This window comes from Triturus cristatus, chromosome 4_1 (assembly GCF_964204655.1).
Source record: "Triturus cristatus chromosome 4_1, aTriCri1.1, whole genome shotgun sequence".
In the NCBI taxonomy this organism is placed as follows: Eukaryota; Metazoa; Chordata; class Amphibia; order Caudata; family Salamandridae; genus Triturus; species Triturus cristatus.
Window position 1 is genome coordinate 69388887 of NC_140585.1, and position 18525 is coordinate 69407411.

An 18525-nucleotide genomic window follows, 5' to 3' on the forward strand; every position below is an offset into this window, starting at 1 on the left:
GTGTAGCCACCAATGGTGCAGCAGGTGCAGTGGCACTGGGGCCCAATGAACCCTGATCCAAGGCTTACACGTGATGAGGAGGGGTCTGAGTACAAGGAGGCAAGTAAAGATGGGGAGGAAAGATGTCCAGGAGGCAGCCAATAGTGAGGGTCTAACAAAGCACTTAAAAGTGAGGACGGCTTGAGCACGAGTGGAGGAGGAGAGATGTCCAGGGGGCAGCCATTAATGAGGGTCTGACAAAGCACTTAATAGTGAGGAGAGCTTGAGCACGAGTGGAAGAGGAGAGATGTTCACGAGGCAGCAATTAATGAGGGTCTGACAAAGCACTTAACCAAAGTGAGAGAGACTTGAGCACAAGTGGAGGAGGAGAGAAGTACACAAGGCAGACAATAGTGAGGGTCTGACAAAGCACTTAAAAGTGAGGACGGCTTAAGCACGAGTGGAAGAGGAGAGATGTCCACGATGCAGCCATTAATGAGGGTCTGACAAAGCACTTACCCACAGTGAGGAGGGCTTGAGCACGAGTGGAGGTGGAGAGATGTCAACAAGGCAGCCAATAGTGAGGGTCTGACAAAGCACTTACCCAAAGTGAGGAGGGCTTGAGCACTAGGGGAGGAGGAGAGATGTCCAGGAGGCAGCCAATAGTGAGGGTCTGACCAAGCACTTACCCAAAGTGAGGAGTGCTTGAGCACGAGGGGAGGAGGAGAGATGTCCAGGAGGCAGCCAATAGTGAGAGTCTGACAAAGCACTTAAAAGTGAGGAGGGCTTGAGCACAAGGGGAGGAGGAGAGATGTCCAGGAGGCAGCCAATAGTGAGAGTCTGACAAAGCACTTAAAAGTGAGGAGGGCTTGAGCACAAGGGGAGGAGGAGAGATGTCCACGAGGCAGCCAATAGTGAGGGTCTGACAAAGCAGGTGCCCAAAGTGAGGCGGGCTTGATCACAAGGGGAGGAGGAGAGATGTCCGGGAGGCAGCCAATAGTGAGGGTCTGACAAAGCACTTACCCAAAGTGAGGAGGGCTTGAGCACGAGTGGAGGAGGAGAGATGTCCAGGGGGCAGCCAATAGTGAGGGTCTGACAAAGCACTTAAAAGTGAGGACGGCTTAAGCACGAGTGGAAGAGGAGAGATGTCCACGATGCAGCCATTAATGAGGGTCTGACAAAGCACTTACCCACAGTGAGGAGGGCTTGAGCACGAGTGGAGGAGGAGAGATGTCAACAAGGCAGCCAATAGTGAGGGTCTGACAAAGCACTTACCCAAAGTGAGGAGGGCTTGAGCACTAGGGGAGGAGGAGAGATGTCCAGGAGGCAGCCAATAGTGAGGGTCTGACCAAGCACTTACCCAAAGTGAGGAGTGCTTGAGCACGAGGGGAGGAGGAGAGATGTCCAGGAGGCAGCCAATAGTGAGAGTCTGACAAAGCACTTAAAAGTGAGGAGGGCTTGAGCACAAGGGGAGGAGGAGAGATGTCCAGGAGGCAGCCAATAGTGAGAGTCTGACAAAGCACTTAAAAGTGAGGAGGGCTTGAGCACAAGGGGAGGAGGAGAGATGTCCACGAGGCAGCCAATAGTGAGGGTCTGACAAAGCAGGTGCCCAAAGTGAGGCGGGCTTGATCACAAGGGGAGGAGGAGAGATGTCCGGGAGGCAGCCAATAGTGAGGGTCTGACAAAGCACTTACCCAAAGTGAGGAGGGCTTGAGCACGAGTGGAGGAGGAGAGATGTCCAGGGGGCAGCCAATAGTGAGGGTCTGACAAAGCACTTAAAAGTGAGGAGGGCTTGAGCACGAGTGGAGGAGGGGAGATGTCCAGGAGGCAGCCAATAATGAGGGTCTGACAAAGCATTTGCCCAAAGTGAGGAGGGCTTGAGCACAAGGGGAGGAGGAGAGATGTCCACGAGGCAGCCAATAGTGAGGGTCTGACAAAGCAGGTACCCAAAGTGAGGCGGGCTTGAGCACGAGGGGAGGAGGAGAGATGTCCAGGAGGCAGCCAATAGTGAGGGTCTGACAAAGCACTTAACCAAAGTGAGGAGGGCTTGAGCACGAGTGGAGGAGGAGAGATGTCCAGGGGGCAGCCAATAGTGATGGCCTGACAAAGCACTTACCAAAAGTGAGGAGGGCTTGAGCACGAGGGGATGAGGAGAGATGTCCAGGAGGCAGCCAATAATGAGGGTCTGACAAAGCACTTGCCCAAAGTGAGGAGGGCTTGAGCACTAGGGGAGTAGGAGAGATGTCCACGAGGCAGCCAATAGTGAGGGTCTGACAAAGCACTTAAAAGTGAGGAGGGCTTGAGCACGAGTGGAGGGGGAGAGATGTCCACGAGGCAGCCATTAATGAGGGTCTGACAAAGCACTTAAAAGTGAGGAGAGCTGGAGCACGAGGGGATGGGGAGAGATGTCCACGAGGCAGCCATTAATGAGGGTCTAACAAAGCATTTACCCAAAGTGAGGAGGGCTTGAGCACGAGTGGAGGAGGAGAGATGTCCAGGAGGCAGCCAATAGTGAGGATCTGACAAAGCACTTACCCAAAGTGAGGAGGGCTTGAGCACAAGGGGAGGAGGAGTGATGTCCACGAGGCAGCCAATAGTGAGGGTCAGACAAAGCACTTAAAAGTGAGGAGGGCTTGAGCACGAGTGGAGGAAGAGAGATGTCCAGGAGTTAGCCAATTTTGAGGGTCTGACAAAGCACTTAAAAGTGAGGAGGGCTTAAGCACGAGGGGAGGAGGATAGATGTCCAGGAGGCAGCCAATAGTGATGGTCTGACAAAGCACTTGCCCAAAGTGAGGAGGGCTTGAGCACTAGGGGAGTAGGAGAGATGTCCACGAGGCAGCCAATAGTGAGGGTCTGACAAAGCACTTAAAAGTGAGGAGGGCTTGAGCACGAGGGGAGGAGGATAGATGTCCAGGAGGCAGCCAATAGTGAGGGTCTGACAAAGCACGTAACTAAAGTGAGGAGGGCTTGAGCACGAGGGGAGGAGGAGAGGAGTCCAGGAGGCAGCCAATAATGAGGGTCTGACAAAGCACTTGCCCAAAGTGAGGAGGGCTTGAGCACTAGGGGAGGAGGAGAGATGTCCAGGAGGCAGCCAATAGTGAGGTTCTGACAAAGCACTTACCCAAAGTGAGGAGAGCTTGAGCATGAGTGGAGGAGGAGAGATGTCCAGGAGGCAGCCAATAGTGAGGGTCTGACAAAGCACTTCCCCAAAGTGAGGAGGGCTTGAGCACAAGGGGAGGAGGAGAGATGCCCACAAGGCAGCCAATAGCGAGGGTCAGACAAAGCACTTAAAATTGAGGAGGGCTTGAGCACAAGGGGAGGAGGAGAGATGTCCAGGAGGCAGCCAATAGTGAGGGTCTGACAAAGTACTTACCCAAAGTGAGGAGGGCTTGAGCACAAAGGGAGGAGGAGAGATGCCCACGAGGCAGCCATTAATGAGGGTCTGTCAAAGCACGTAACCAAAGTGAGGAGGGCTTGAGCACGAGGGGAGTAGGAGAGATGTCCATAAGGCAGCCAATAGTGAGGGTCTGACAAAGCACTTAAAAGTGAGGCAGGCTTGAGTACGAATGGAGGAGGAGAGATGTCCATAAGGCAGCCAATATTGAGGGTCTGACAAAGCACTTAAAAGTGAGGAGGGCTTGAGCACGAGAGGAGGAGAGATGCCCACGAGGCAGCCATTAATGAGGGTCTGACAAAGCACTTGCCCAAAGTGAGGCGGGCTTGAGCACGAGTGGCGGGCGAGAGATGTACACTAGGCAGCCAATAACATGGGCCTGCGCATGGCTGAGCAGAGGGGCCGGAGCACAAGGGAACAATTTTGGGGAGATGCACTTATAGCAGTCATAGTGTCCAGCGTGAAAATTCTGGGTGTGTACTTATAGCAGGCATATTGTTAAGAGCGAATATTCTGGGCGTGCAGTCAGTGCTCAGTCTGAATATTCTGGGCGTGCACTCATAGCAGTTTTAGTGTCCAGTCTGGATATTCTGGGCATACACCCATAACAGTCATAGTGCCTGTGAGAAGGTGCCCTGATATATCCTGTCCACTAGTTCTAGTGGGCACCTTGTATCAGTCCAAACAACCCCTTATGGTGAATTGGTTAAAGACAACCTTTATGGAAAGCTATCCTAGTGGTAGCTATGGAGAGCAGCCTTCAGGCTAAGTCTTGAAGGAATGTAAAGCAGCTTGTTTTACCAGTCTATAATCTCTTGAATGATCAAATGAAAGGACAACCACACCAGGTATATATTCAAAATATATGTATTTAGGATAAAACACACCCCTCTAGTCTCTTTATGAGACTGGAGTTCGAGGTACTTAATTTACAAGTTAGCAATCAACAGTAATAGCACAAATACACGTTTGGGCCCTAGGGGCGTACCAAACTATAGACCAAAAAAGTGGTATAAGAACCACGATTGAACTAGACACAAGGCCTAGAGCCTGTAGAATCGCTGGGATCCCAAGGAACCACCCAAGGTAGTGACACGGGGGACCCACGGGGACTGTGTGCAGTGTGTAAACACAACCGCGGGTTCCCATTAGCTTCTATGGGCAATGTCCCGGTTGGAAATTTAAAGATTAGGGACACTTAGAATCGAGTCAGAACCAAACCCTTTTGGACTTAAGAAGTTCTAGGGCTAGCACCCACGGGAGCACCGGAGTACTCGATTAACCTCACCCAGGGAAGCCGGGTGCATAGGTGACTTTTGGTGTCAGGTGGCGTCGTCGATTACAATGGAAGCTGGCGAGGAACTGCTGCTGCAGTGAAGAGGAGAAGTGTCCGAAGAGATCCAAGCCTGGATCTAGGATGGAAGGAACCTGAAAGCAGAGGGGACAGAGTCTGGGTCACTAGCCAGTGACCGAGGGCAGGATGGACCAATGCTCATAGATGGGTGCTTCAGGTGAGTTCATCGGTGTCTTGACTCTTCAGCCACGAGGTCCAGGAGGCGCCGATGATGACCAGGAGCTGGATTTGAGCTGTCCCACGAAGTCTGTCAAGTGCTGCGGTGTCGGCGACCAGATTGGACCCAACAAGCCTTGGCAACGGCAAGTCACTGGAAATCAGAGAAAGGACTGCGGTGCAGACCAGCAATGTCTGAGGGACTCACCCAGCGAGGGTAAGTCGGGGCACGTCTGGAGCAACCAGGAAAGCCCAATTAGAAGAGGAGTTGCCTTTGAGGGGACCTACTAGCCAACGGGCTAGCGATCGTGAAGGGGCCTCGAGCGGTCGCACTTGAAACTGGACAACGGGTCACTCGTGGAGTGGAGGCCAGCAATCTTCGGTGCAGGAGGTGCTCAAGGCTGGGGCTACTTGGAGCCCAAAGCACAACTTCGAGGAAGACCAGGAAGATGTTGTTGCTGCAAAGGTTCACGGTGTCCAGGGGTCACGGTTCCACGTCACCCATGATAGCCATGGGCCTCAGCGTTGCTGTGGACTCGGGGTAGCCTCGGGGAAGTCTGGAAATCTACCTCTGGTGATGCAAAGACTTCGGCGTCCGGCGGGAGCTTCAGCGATGCAGACCGGTCAGTTGCTTCTTTGGTGCCTGCCATGCAGGGGAGTCACTCCTTGACCCCAAGGGAGATTTCTTCAGTCTTCTAGTCAAAGTAGAACGACGAGGGTCCAGGATATATGTTGCAGAGATTCGTCCAGGGTAATCTAAAGTCGCAAGGACTGGGTTCCCATACTTATACTAAGTTTGGGAGTTGGACATACTCTAGGGACCGACCTATGGGAGGGTTTGGAAAGAGGGGTGGTTACACCCATTTCCTTTGTCCAGTTTCGCGCCAGAGCTGGGGCAGGTAGCCCCTGCAACCGGTTTGAACTGGACTATGCACAGGGACATCAAATATGCCCCCAGTGCAGGACTTCAGAGCACCAGAGAGTGCTCCTGCCCAGCCCCAATACACATCTGCCTGTCTGGAGAGGTGGTTACACCTCCCTGGGACAGGAAACCTATTGTCCAGGCCTCCCCTGCCGGAGTTTCGGTCAGAAGCAGGAGGCCAGACCCGTGTCTGTGGCAGAGGCATCCATTTTGTGATGCCAGGGCTGTAGAAAGTCCTACCGGGTCAGACCAGTAGAAGGGTGGAATGCTATCCCCGCCGCCAGAACTGGCAGGGGGGTGGGGGGGGTAGTATTCCAAAGCGTTTGACACTAAACACGACATATTTCCGTGCAGCCATCCCAAAGTTAGCATTTTCCGCGAGGTTATAATGCACTTAAGAGTATATGGTCAAGCTGCACCACAAACCGCATTAGAGGAGGTACTCCGAATGCTGCAGAGGGGCTCTGCTCATGCAGGGGCACCCTATAACATAAAAACCAAGCACTCTGCCTTCAGGATTGTTAAGGCCTGCCATAGGAGTGACTTATAGGTTTTATATGTGTGTGCAATGATAGTGATATAGGTAGCCTATCCCAAGCAAGCACCACCTTACCCAGGCTGCAGTAGCAGACCTGTGGTGCCAGTTTGAAGTGCTTCCCAGGGGTGGCATAATACATGCTTCAGCCCCTGGTAGGCCTCTGAAGTACCAATGCCCTAGGTACATAGTATACCATATACTAAGGGCTTATAAGGAACTCCAGAATCCAATTAGATATGTACCTAATGTACATGCAAACCATTTTAGAGAGGAAGCAGCTAGGCTGTGGTCCTGATTAGCAGGGCCACAGCCAGACTAAGGTTGAAAAACAGTGAAACACCAGCAAAAAGTGGGGGTACCCATGTGAAGCAGATCCTACTCTCCTACAGTGCCCAATCAAAATGTTCTGGCTGTGAACTCATAGCAGTTATAGTGTTCAGTCTGAATATACTGGGTGTGCACCCATAGCAGTCATAGTGTCCAATCTGAATATTCTGGCTGTGCACTCATAGCAGTTATAGTGTTCAGTCTGAAATACTGGGTGTGCCCTAATATCAGATATAGCTTTCACTGTGAATATTCTGGGCGTGCACTCATAGCAGTTATAGTTTTCACTGTGAATATTCTGGGTGGTCACACATAGCAGTCATAGTGTCCAGAGTGAATTTTCTGGGTGTGCACTAATAGCAGCCACAGTGTTCATAGTGAATTTTCTGTGTGTGGACTTAATAGTAGTCATAGTGTTGAGACTGAATATTTTGAGCATGCACTCATAGCAGTCATAGTGGTCAGTCTGAATATTCCGGTCATGCACTCATAGTAGTCATAGTGTTCAGGGTGAATTTTCTCTGTTTAGACTAATAGCAGTCATAGTGTTGAGTTTGAACATTCTGGTCGTTCACTCATAGCAGTCAGTGTTCAGTCGGAATATTCTGGGCATGCTCTCATAGCAGTCATAGTGTTCAGTGTGAATATTCTGTGCGTGTACTCATAGCAGTCACAGTGTTCCGTGTCAAAATTCTGGGTGTGCACTCATAGCAGTCATAGTGTTCCGTCGAAATATTCTGGGCGTACACTCATACCAGTCACAGTGTACGGTGTGAATATACTTGGCGTACACTTATAGCAGTCACAGTGTTCTGTGTGAATATTCTGGGCGTGCACTCATAGCAGTTTTAGTTTTCACTGTGAATATTCTGGGGGTGCACACATAGCAGTCATAGTGTCCAGTGTGAATATTCTGGGTGTGCCCTTATAGCAGTCATAGTGTCCAGAATGAATATACTGTGTGTGCACAAGTAGCAGTAATAGTATTCAGAGTGGATTTTCTGTTTGTGGACTAATAGCTGTCATAGTGTTGAGTCTGAATATTCTGGACGTGCACTCATAGCAGTCATAGTGTTCAGTCTAAATATTTTGGGCATGCACTCATAGCAGTCATAGTGCGCAGTGTGACTATTCTGGGCGTGTACTCATAGCAGTTATAGTTTTCGCTGTGAATATTCTGGGCGTGTACTCATAGCAGTCACAGTGTTCAGTGTGAATATACTGGGTGTACACTTATAGCAGTCACAGTGTTCAGTGTGACTATTCTGGGCGTACTCTCATGGCAGTCATAGTGTTCCGTCTAAATATTCTGGGCATACACTCATAGCAGTCGCAGTGGTCAGTGGGAATATTCTGGGCGTACACTCATACCAGTCACAGTGTTCAGTGTGAATATTCTGGGCGTACACTCATGCCAGTCATAGTGCTCAGTGTGAATATTCTGGGCGTGTACTCATAGCAGTTATAGTTTTCACTGTGAATATTCTGGGCGTGTACTCATAGCAGTCACAGTGTTCAGTGTGAATATACTGGGTGTACACTCATAGCAGTCACAGTGTTCAGTGTGAATATTCTGGGCGTACACTCATGGCAGACATAGTGTTCAGTGTGAATATTCTGGGCGTACACTCATACCAGTCACAGTGTTCAGTTTGAATATTCTGGTAGTGCACTCATAGCGGTCACAGTTTTCAGTCCAAAATTTAATTTTCAGTTCCTGCTGAATTTTCAGGCTGATTTGATGAATCACCCCCTGGCTCCCTCCACTAGGGTGTGTCATGTACTCTTAAGCCTAGCATTTTGACTCAGTTATTAAACAAACATTGGAAATGCAATAGGTCTCGCATTTGTTTGAGTTAGAGCTATTGGCACTGAAAATGGCAATGTCATTTACCTGTTTGTTATGGATTGTATGTATGTAGTGTGTAGTTGTCTTATGTGGGTTATATTGGATTAGTTATTTGTGGAATAGTGTGGCGTGGAATTGCGTGGTGTGGAGTGGATTGGTGAAGTGGAATTATGTGGCATGGTGTCCTGTGCAATTATATGGATAGTAATGTTGTGGTATTGAGTTGAATAATGTGTAGTGGGATTGTGTGTTATGGAGTGTAATTATGTGGCATGGTATTGCTGTGGATTGGTTTCTTTACAGAGACCATGGTAGTACTGTATATTAAACTGCACATTCACATTAATGTCCTCATAAGGATGAAAGGCAAACGCAGAGTGCAGCTACGACCCCAAATGTACAAGTAGTCTGCTTACGAATGTGCATCCTTGCAATCTATTGGAGGCGATACTGCTCATTATACAAGACCCTCGTTGCACAGCCTCCGACGCCCAACATCCGTTAGAGACACATCCAATATGAACCGTATAGTCATGCAAGCTGACTACACTGACTAAACTATAAACCAAGCTCAAAACTACTTCAACCAACCATGCAAGCCAAACGTTTGTAGCGATGGCGGCGTTAAAAAACCCCGAAGATATCTTGTGGCTATTAAAATGAAGATCTGCCCATAAACTGATTGCGACTTATACTATTGAGCGGTACAATGAACTTTAAACAGGTACATATAAGAGCGCCAATTTTTTTATCGAGCAAAGCAAAAAGAAACAGTATACAGAGGTGGGGGTGACGTTCAGGTGATATTTGTATGTATTTCACTCATACAGTGTGTCCTGTTGTTATTCTATGGTTGTGTGGGACTTCCTTCCAGCAGGGTTACCTAGCAGCCCTGGTGCCTTTGTTTTTGGCGAGGCAGCTAATTGCTGTTGTTAGTGGGTAGAGAGCCTTGTAAGTAAAGCTATAGGTCTCTGTTGCTACTTAGACTGTGTCATGGTGCATTTTTAGGTCTCGCCTAGAGTTGCAGCGCGCTTATGCTGCTCGCTCTGCGAGACATATTGTGGATGAGGAGATTTCAGAAGGGGACTTGAAGCCCCGCCCCTCAATTTCATTGGCTGGCATCATCGTTTATGTAAAACGCTGACCTCTGAATGGAACTTAGCCTTTTTGATTGCCACCATTTCCCCTTTTCGTCCGGCCCATCTGGACTTGATTGTCTGATTCACGGCTGTCGTGAAGCATTTTTTTATCTTCAGAGGGGCCATCTGTTTCTAATTAGTTCATCTCTTGTTTCATTTCACAGAGCGAGCTTTAGGGGGCCATCTGTTTCTAATTACACCTCGGGATGCGACCTTCTACACAAGGTGCATTTACATAAACGTGACTCATTACACTCATGGTATCGCCTCGGCTGCTTTTCCACATTTATTCCACGTAAAGAGCTTGTATTCTGGCTGTGCAACTGCGCGGGCCACGGGAAAACGCAGTGTGTCTCTGTAAACAGTGCTGAAATCCGCCAATCGACAGAAGTAGCAACGACTTGTTTTAGCAAACCAGTTTTTGTGGCCCGGTTCATGTACTACGAGGCGAGCCGTCCACGGACCTAACGGGCGGAGCACAGATCAATAGCTTGCCACATGTGTCGCATTGTTGAGCGCACTAAAAAAGTAGCTTGAAAATAAATCGTGCAGAATTGTTTAATTCTGCGCTCACGTAGAAAACATGTGCTGCATGAATTTCTGTGGGCCGAAAAGGATAATAATTGTTATTTTATTGCGTGCTTTGAGGTCTCAGTGGTGGGGACTAGCAGCCCCTTACTCTTCGTCTCCAGGGGAGCTTGTAGAAGCAGAAAGGAGCCCATCATGGCTGCTGTTGCCGTTCACCTCCTGCGCCATTTTGAAGTGATTTGTCAGGGCGCCTCGCTCGCTCCCTCTGCTCCACCGCCCCCAGGGTGTCCACGGCGCTGTCTCTCAGCACGCTCAGGACATCGGCTTGAACGTCTCCCAAATGTCTGCCAAGGGCCTGAGAACAGGCTGGGACTTAGCAGAGACGTAATATGATGTATTTCGTTGTGTCACCACCGCAGATTCCTCGCCTGACCCATTTTCATTCATAACCTCCTTTGATATATGAGTTTTCAGTTTAAAATTACAAGTTGGGCGAGAGCTGCGCTAAGAGGACACGTGGACGAAGCTCGGAGTTCCACAGCTCGCCTCCCAAAAGCAGTCAATGTATTGGGATCTGAAGCGGCAAGACCTGGCCCCCCTAAACCTCCTGTTTCATTTCTTCGCACAGACGAAACGCCTCAGCCGAGCGGCTTCCCGCCTCATTCGCCTCAGCCTTTCACTGATTTCATATTATTTTTGGCAAAGGTTTCAAACACGTTCTCGTCTTTTCTTTTAGATATTGTTACCTTTCCAGGAGGAAGAAACAATTATTTTTCTGAAGAGAGGAGACAGGGGCAAGAAGCGCTGTCGAATATCAAAGAGCATATTACTTTAAGTCTTTTGGAATTTGGAAAACTACTCCCACGATCTAACAGCTGCGCACACCACTGTAGGGATTTAAAGAGTATTTTAAAAATATTGCCGGAGTTGTCTTTCGCTGTGTTCTGTTGGCAGAGTGGAACTCTGAAGTTTAAAAAGAAATACCGATTCCTCTTGTATGAGTTTCATCCAAAACCAAGCAAATACTCGCTCACCTCAACTGTGAAAAGACAGGATGCCAGCCCAAAAATAGTGAGTAGCCAATTTACCCAGCAAAGCGACTCTCTTACGCCGAATATATTGAAACTCCAATGCATCCATTTCTATGGATCCTCCGTGTTTTGCAATTTTAACATTAACACACGTTTAATCCAGTTTGAAATTAAACAAAATCTGCCTGAGATGTAAGCACGCTCTTTTTAACGTGGTAGATAATGTGTAATATTGAGTCTTTATTTATATTAATAAAATGTAAAATAAAACAGTCTCCATTATTTTGTTTGGAATCGCCTGAGCGGTATGAAGAAAGTAATTAAAATCGAAATTAATGTTTTGAAAAACGTATCAACCATTAAAAAAACACCAGCCAAGGAAAACAATGCAACTCCTTTTTTAAAAACATGAATAAACACACAAGCTTTTTTTATAAAGACATTTATTCTTTGGAAATAATGTGCAATAAATAGTTTGCCATTTACTATTAAAGAATCTCCATTAATAAGTCTACATCTACAACTTAAAAAGTGGACCAGTCGCCTCTGTTTTCGCAGTCTAAAATGGCCATTTATCTAACTCGTGTAAATGCGAGACCTATTGCATTGCATATGGAAGACATCTTCCACAAATGGGGGAAACCAGAGATCATTTTTTTATTTTGCAAACACAAGTGATTGCAAATGCCTTATAGAAATGATAAGATTAGCCCCGGAGAAAGTGCGGGGAGCCGCTGGCAGGGCAGCATTGGCACTGCCGAGCTGGGCGCCGCACTCTAAGCGCTCTCCAGTGAGTCACCATAGGGCTCCGCCCCCCAACACACTTTTTTTTTTTTACTTTAATAAGCGCGGCACCGTCTTCACGGACACCGCGCTATGCAATGCAATAGGTGTTGCTTTTGGTATTGTAAATAACAATGTCAATAGCTCAAAATAATGTGATTGTGAGACCTATTGCATTGTAAATGTTTGTTTGTACTTTAACGGATGTGTGTGGGTCTGTGGTGTCTTCTGGTACTACAGCCCAGTGTCCTGATAGACTTTCAGCATTTTATTTGTTTATAAAGTTTTATATAGCGCGAACGTGACCCACAAGGGTATCAGAGCGCTTTGCAGTATACAGTATAAACAGAAGCGGATGATGTAGTATACAAGCGTTTGATATGTGTCAATACGTAAAAAAGAGAAATATAATATATAGGTAACAAACATAGGTGACCCGGAATCAGCAGGACATTGCACAATAAATGGTTATTGAGCATTAGGTGGATGTGCTAATAAACATACAGATAATATACTCCTTTGATTCACCATGGGTATGAAGAATACGGATAATATAGTAGATCCGCGGCCAACTAAGCTTTACACTAAATACAGTTATTGAGCATTAAGAGGCAGTGGTAATAATCATGCATATAATAATCTCATTCATTCCACCGGAGGAAGGCAATGATATGCGGCTCTTACAGGTGACTCGGTGTCAGCCTAGAATTAGACTTAGGAGGTGAGTTTGTTCATTCGTAGTGTTTTTACTTCTTTTTTGAATGCGTTTGAATGGAGCATTGGGTTGGCTGTGCATTTATAGTATTTTCCCCAAGTATCGTATGTATGTTGTATTTTTGTGTTTTAGTATGATATGTTATTGGCATAGTATCATGTCTTGCAGCTGCATTGAGACACCTTGGCTGTGTACACTTGTAATGATGTCCACACAAGAGAGAGAGAATTTCGTTTGATTGGAGCTGCTTACCTGTTTTTTGTCTACACATCCAGTTTTAGTAGTGTAGGTTGTATCTACCTCATTTGCTGCTGAGGTATGGAACTGATGCCCATTAACAGTGCGGGGCATGCGGGTGAGATATTACTAAGAGTGCCTTTTTTGTGCGGTGTGTATAGTACACACGGACTTTGCGGTCTAACTGTTGGCTTCTTGTCTCCTGGACTGCTCTGTGCTGCCGGACACTGCTAACCAGACTTACTGGGGGAGCTCATGGGATTTGGAATATATGACTGAGAAATCTGCATAAAACATTTGAACTAAATTCCAGCTGCACAAAGACGGAATTAATTGCACAAGTATAGAAACTGTCTTGTTGCTGTGCGCCCTTCCTGGAGGTTGCTTTCAGAACAAAGGGTGCCTGGGCACTTGTGAAGGTGTCAGGGACAGCTTTCATGGAAGTGAATACTTGAGGTGAGGAAATGCCAACCTGTACTTTAGTTAACAAACACTTCGGCCAAGTTACTGCCCTTCTGCCAGTCTCCCTGGACTGCAGAAGGAATACTTAAAACAAAAGAAAAGGGCAACAAAGGGACACCGAAGGAAGGGACCGGGTATAAAATAAAAACCTCACCATTCACCCTGCACGTGATGCCCATTACACAAGTGGGCAGATCTCGTAGTGGGAGGCGGATGGTGCACACCAACAGAGGAGGAGGCACTGCTGAAGATGACCAACAGAGGAGGAGGCACTGCTGGAGATGACCAACAGAGGAGGAGGCACTGCTGAAGATGACCAACAGAGGAGGAGGCACTGCTGAACATGACCAACAGAGGAGGAGGCGCTGCTGAACATGACCAACAGAGGAGGAGGCACTGCTGGAGATGACCAACAGAGGAGGAGGCACTGCTGAAGAGGACCAACAGAGGAGGAGGCACTGCTGGAGATGACCAACAGAGGAGGAGGCACTGCTGGAGATGACCAACAGAGGAGGAGGCACTGCTGGAGATGACCAACAGAGGAGGAGGCACTGCTGGAGATGACCAACAGAGGAGGAGGCACTGCTGGAGATGACCAACAGAGGAGGAGGCACTGCTGGAGATGACCAACAGAGGAGGAGGCACTGCTGAAGATGACCAACAGAGGAGGAGGCACTGCTGAAGATGACCAACAGAGGAGGAGGCACTGCTGAAGATGACCAACAGAGGAGGAGGCACTGCTGGAGATGACCAGCAGAGGAGGAGGCACTGCTGAAGATGACCAACAGAGGAGGAGGCCCTGCTGGAGATGACCAACAGAGGAGGAGGCACTGCTGAAGATGACCAACAGAGGAGGAGGCACTGCTGGAGATGACCAACATTGGAGGAGGCACTGCTGAAGATGACCAACAGAGGAGGAGGCACTGCTGAAGATGACCAACAGAGGAGGAGGCACTGCTGGAGATGACCAACAGAGGAGGAGGCACAGCTGAAGATGACCAACAGAAGGCACTGCTGAAGATGACCAACAGAGGAGGAGGCACTGCTGAAGATGACCAACAGAGGAGGAGGCCCTGCTGGAGATGACCAACAGAGGAGGAGGCACTGCTGAAGATGACCAACAGAGGAGGAGGCACTGCTGGAGATGACCAACAGAGGAGGAGGCACTGCTGAAGATGACCAACAGAGGAGGAGGCCCTGCTGGAGATGACCAACAGAGGAGGAGGCACTGCTGGAGATGACCAACAGAGGAGGAGGCACTGCTGAAGATGACCAACAGAAGGCACTGCTGAAGATGACCAACAGAGGAGGAGGCACTGCTGAAGATGACCAACAGAGGAGGAGGCACTGCTGAAGATGACCAACAGAGGAGGAGGCACTGCTGGAGATGACCAACAGAGGAGGAGGCACTGCTGAAGATGACCAACAGAGGAGGAGGCCCTGCTGGAGATGACCAACAGAGGGGGGGGCACTGCTGAAGATGACCAACAGAGGAGGAGGCACTGCTGGAGATGACCAAGATTGGAGGAGGCACTGCTGAAGATGACCAACAGAGGAGGAGGCACTGCTGAAGATGACCAACAGAGGAGGAGGCACTGCTGGAGATGACCAACAGAGGAGGAGGCACAGCTGAAGATGACCAACAGAAGGCACTGCTGAAGATGACCAACAGAGGAGGAGGCACTGCTGAAGATGACCAACAGAGGAGGAGGCCCTGCTGGAGATGACCAACAGAGGAGGAGGCACTGCTGAAGATGACCAACAGAGGAGGAGGCACTGCTGGAGATGACCAACAGAGGAGGAGGCACTGCTGAAGATGACCAACAGAGGAGGAGGCACTGCTGAAGATGACCAACAGAGGAGGAGGCACTGCTGGAGATGACCAACAGAGGAGGAGGCCCTGCTGGAGATGACCAACAGAGGAGGAGGCACTGCTGGAGATGACCAACAGAGGAGGAGGCACTGCTGGAGATGACCAACAGAGGAGGAGGCACTGCTGGAGATGACCAACAGAGGAGGAGGCACTGCTGAAGATGACCAACAGAGGAGGAGGCCCTGCTGGAGATGACCAACAGAGGAGGAGGCACAGCTGAAGATGACCAACAGAAGGCACTGCTGAAGATGACCAACAGAGGAGGAGGCACTGCTGAAGATGACCAACAGAGGAGGAGGCACTGCTGAAGATGACCAACAGAGGAGGAGGCACTGCTGAAGATGACCAACAGAGGAGGAGGCACTGCTGGAGATGACCAACAGAGGAGGAAGCACTGCTGGAGATGACCAACAGAGGAGGAAGCACTGCTGGAGATGACCAACAGTGGAGGAGGCCCTGCTGGAGATGACCAACAGAGGAGGAGGCTCTGCTGGAGATGACCAACAGAGGAGGAGGCACTGCTGAAGATGACCAACAGAGGAGGAGGACCTGCTGGAGATGACCAACAGAGGAGGAGGCACTGCTGAAGATGACCAACAGAGGAGGAGGCACTGCTGGAGATGACCAACAGAGGAGGAGGCCCTGCTGAAGATGGAGGATGGGCATTTGTTCTTCTCCTTCTGCTGTGGCCGCCCTTTTGGAACAGACATACGTCCGGATCGGATTCCATAATCCACTAAGCTGTTATTTGAAGGTTTGTTCTTGAAGTTCACTTTTTAACAGTGGCAGAAAAAAAATATATAACATGTATTCGCACGGGCACCCAATGGGCGAAGGAATACGGCGCAGTCCTGAAGACCGCTCAGTACGCAAACCTAAAAATATAACAATGCTCAGGAAGGAACAGAAAAACAACAAGCTGCGATCCGGGAGGGGGTTGTGCGCCGGCGCGTTAACAGAACAGATGCAATCGGAATAATGAAAACACACAATACAGTATAAGATATAATACAAAATAAAATACCTAATCCGTATATTCCTCCTAAGCAATATGTTGGCTGCCTAACTAAGGCCCCATGAGCTTTTTTCGGGAGGGGAGGAGCGCTTGTAGTCACACAGTCGTCAAAGCTGCACCCTCACTCTTACACGCCTACCCGTGGCTCCGAAGGAATATACCGATTAGGTATTCTATATATGCATGTCTAAATGCACATTCCACCTTGATAGGTTTCAGGGAGACCAAATAGGTTATTAAGGAGTGGTCAAAGGCATCAATCCCTTTGGTCCTGAAGAAAGCCCAGGGGAAGGCTCGAAACACATAGACCAGGGAGAAAACCACTCGTTATAGTGTACATTTCTCCTCCCCTCTTTTTTAACAATACCAGCCACAGGAAGTGATAAAGTCTAGGTTCCATGTTGCCAGGTATTTTTTAACTCACAAATTTCCTTGACCCTTTCAATCTCACAATAATACATAGTAATCACTTCACAAAAGAGCTCTCAATTCTCTGTCGGTCGTAGCACGCCGCGTCCCGCAGCGGGGCGGGAAGAACCCGATGATGATGCATGCCACCAAGGGAACTTTTGGTGGGTGAGGGTTATTTTAAGATAACTCATCGTTTTCCTTGCCAAACAAGAAGCAACTACTGGAAGGATAGTCAATTCTTGATGTACAAGTGGACTTTCTTTGTTTTTTTCTCGAGTTAAAAAGGAGGCTGAGTCCACAGTGAACCTAACCTCTTTCTCCCTCCCTTGAACTTTATTACAATTGTTGATTAATCATTTAGAGTTTGTGGGGCTCAGAGGAAGTAAAATACTTTCCTGACGACGATGCAAACAAAGGCTTCCTTCTCAGTGCTTGCTTCACATGCTGCTGATCAGAGACTGCTGAGGAAGGAGTCCAAGGCCCCGCCCACCACCCCCACCCTATTGTGTGGCACCAGCATATGACCCCATGCCAGGACCTGGGGCAGCTATGAGAGCTCTGCTGCACACAGCTTCAGTGGAATCCAGGGTACAGAGGACTGCTTCTCAGGAAAAGGCCAGCGGTGTGTCAACAACTCTGTGTGGCAGCCTTCTTGACCCTTTAATCGTATCTCTTGGCACAGGTCAGATTTACTGAGGCACAGTTATCAGGGAGTGGCGATATTTCTGAAGAAACAGTGAAGAAATATTGTGCCTCTTACTAATACAACACAAGAGAGACAAGAGGTGTGTGCCAGGGTGGCACTACCCGTCTCCAGGTTAGGCAGGAATGTGGTCTCAGGTGTTTGCCAAGCAAATGCATTTTCTAGAGCTCTCATGTTTCCCTGGTGCCTGCAGGTGTGACTCATTCACCACAGGTTTTTGGTCTAGGGTTAGCCAACTCCTTCCGATTTCACAAAATATATATATATATATATTATCTACTGGCGGTCGCCAGTAGATAGTTATAGTTACAACCTAGTTTCCATAGGAAATCTCAAAATTCTATTTTGAATAACTTTGGCGCCCGGTTGACGAATTCTCGCGACATTTTCAAAACAAATGGGGCGCTCCGTTCAGCTCCTACCCTGAAAGTCTTGGGGTGATTCGTCAAGCGGGATCCGAGAAAAAGGGGGGGTCCCAAAACGCGTTTTCCCCATGCATTTTTCCATAGGACCTTTAGTCAAAGGTACAGAATTACGTGAAATTTGGCAGAGAGGTAGCCATAAGGTCAAGGAAGTGCCTTTTGAAGGTCTCGTGTAAATCTGTTCAGTATTTCCTGAGAAAATAGCATTTAAAAGCATATAAATATCTATACGCGCGCACCGTGCGCGCACGGTGCGCGCACCCTGCCATGTGTGAGCGCAATTCTGATTGGTTGTTAGATGTCGGTAAACATTCGAATCGGTCGAAACCAGGAAGTGTCGGCCGCCATTTTGTCTGTCGCAGTCTGACGGGGTGAAAAACAAAGGTGGAGAACGTGAAAAGGGGGCAGGGTGGACAGTTCCTGACCCCCTAGCCTTTGTCAGGGGGTCCCAGAAGGAAAAATCGCGGAGTGCGCGCACTGTGCGCGCACGCTGAAAAAACACACGTAAACATTTTTTTTAACATTTTTAACGGAAAATTAAGCAAGGTTCGCGCACCGTGCGCGCACGCTAAAAACTCCCATAAAAAAAATAAAAAATACATACATAAATTAGCATTTAAAAAACCTTTGAAATTCACTGAAGAAACCATAGGTTTCACACACGTTATAGTTACGAATTAGCATTTA

General features: G+C 48.5%; 1 protein-coding gene across 2 annotated transcripts in view; it reads left to right on the forward strand.

The window, feature by feature from the left end:
• LOC146839547 (aldehyde dehydrogenase family 3 member B1-like) overlaps positions 1-18525 on the forward strand; it is a 200428-nt gene that overhangs the window by 126593 nt on the left and 55310 nt on the right. The window lies entirely within an intron of this gene.